Below are 2,082 nucleotides of genomic sequence, written 5' to 3' on the forward strand. Positions count from 1 at the left end.
TGAGTTGAGCAATAGAATAGAAAACCAACACTCAGTAACACATACAAGGAGAAAGGCATAGTATAGGAAAAAGGAAAAGAGAAGAACGTGTCATTTGCTAGCATAGGTTCTCGCTTTAGTAGAAATGGAAATTAAAACTAAAGCTACAGTTTGAATTGACAGGCCAAGCTTTCATTGGAAAGTAGGAAAAATAAAGAAAGGATTTCAGGGTGGACAGTTGCTCGTGGGGGTGCACTGAGGAAGATCGGACTGGCTCACCCACGAAAGAACGAAGGCCGGTGTCACTGGGAGCTGAGGGGGGGCGGGGCCTTGCCAATCATTACTTCGTCCTGGATTTGCAGCCCCAGCCAAATCCTCAGGGATGAAGAGGCAGCCCTGTTCCCACGAGATGACAGTCTCTGTTCGTGGTGCTTCCACCATGCATGGCTCTGCCTTTTCCCCAGATCCGAGTGACCACTGGTTCAGGACGGTGACTGGGGAATCCCACTCATTGCTCCAACTTGGGGTCAGTCTGGAACTTGACATTGTACGTGCCGGTGATCCCAAGTCCCGTGGAGTCCTAAAAATTACTTGAGTTGTTATTATCGCGATGTCCTCCATCTCGAAGGGGAAATGAGGGAAGCCACGTCAATTTAGTGCTAATAAGCTTTGTTCTGTCAACTCTGTAAACGAGTAACATGTCTGTATGCAAAGTTTTAAGATAATAAAGTACTCAAAAATTAAGGTCAAACTTTGTTTTGCTTTCCTTACCTATTGAGCATGTGTAGGCCCAAGTGAAGAATCACAAATTTTAGCCATAACTGCTTTTAAGTCCCTGACTGCTTAAAAAAAATAAAGTAAAATGGGGCATCTCTAACTTTATCAAACGGACTCATAGTGCTTTGGGAAAATCCAAAGATTAAAATGCAGAATAACAATGCTAACTGGATTCATATCCCGTACCGGTTCTTGGGAATTTGTCTGCAGAGTTATGCAGCGTGATACTGAGCCTGAAATTTATTGGAAGGTTCCAGATCTCCGAGATATACTTTGATATGCAAATCACATTTGCATGTTGCTCGGCCAAATTCTTCCACAGGGTGCTGATGGGTGAGAATGAAGAGTAACATGGCTCATTGTATTAAAAAGGCATTTCATGCTCGACATCAAAACCAAAGCAGGCTGTGTTAGCAAATTAAAAAAAAAAAATCTATTCAATTTGGAAATTTGGTCACCTTAAAAAATGGTGAAATTGAACTTTCCGTGAATTTCTGTGGGACCAAGATGAGAACTGTACCTCTTATATAAGACAACATTAATTCCTTGGTAAGCACTCTTTAAATTCTCATGACAAAGAAATAAATTTGCAGGCATTAAAATTGAGGTAATAATGTGGAACATTAGTAAGTTTTTGGGTAATCACCACTTTTTCATATTAAAGAATTTCAAGAGCATCCAGCTGTCTGCACAGTTTCCTAGAAAGAAGTAAAGGCTGTTCATCACACCACTGCAGCATGTAATGAATTATATATTGTATACATAACATTTATTTTATCATTGAAAAATAACACCACAAGTTTATCTAATACAATGAAACACTGTTAATTCTTGGAAGATAGGAAAAGCCACATAGGGCCTTTTGTATTTAATTTATTCCACACAGAAGACTCTATTCACCTAACTTTTCTCTAGTGCCATTATGTCCCTCAGGGCAACTTCATCTGGATGGGACTTGAGTTTACCTCATCCAACCAGTGTACACAGCCAAGGTGAGGGTTTGATTCAGAGACAAACTGGGAAGAGCATTTTGTGGAAATCAGAAGGAAAATATATGAGACATACAAGAATGAAACTCACATTTGACCTCAAATTTAACTTCTTTAAGGAAGCTTAGAAAATCCTTATTTTGCTTTCCTTGTACTAATTTTATTTTATTTTGTTTTGTTTTTTCCTTCTTTGAGTTTATTGGTGCATTTTAGGTAAACAGTACAGTTACATTCATTGTTGGGATCTTGTACCTCTACATAACAGGTCTTGGTTCTCATTTTTTCCCCTTGTCCCTGCCCTCCCTTCACCCCTTCGTACTAATTTTAAAACACTGCT

The 2,082-nt window shown here is 39.4% G+C and overlaps 1 long non-coding RNA gene across 1 annotated transcript in view; it reads right to left on the bottom strand.

The window, feature by feature from the left end:
- Nucleotides 1–529: 529 nt before the first annotated feature.
- LOC104868125 overlaps nucleotides 530–2,082 on the bottom strand; it is a 9,907-nt gene continuing 8,354 nt past the window's right edge. Inside the window, exon 3 of the long non-coding RNA XR_781956.1 lies at nucleotides 530–600. This is a non-coding gene — a long non-coding RNA (uncharacterized LOC104868125). The remainder of the gene's footprint in view (nucleotides 601–2,082) is intronic.

The sequence above is a fragment of the Fukomys damarensis genome, unplaced genomic scaffold, assembly GCF_012274545.1.
Source record: "Fukomys damarensis isolate Sample0158 unplaced genomic scaffold, DMR_v1.0_HiC HiC_scaffold_38, whole genome shotgun sequence".
Taxonomy (NCBI): domain Eukaryota; kingdom Metazoa; phylum Chordata; class Mammalia; order Rodentia; family Bathyergidae; genus Fukomys; species Fukomys damarensis.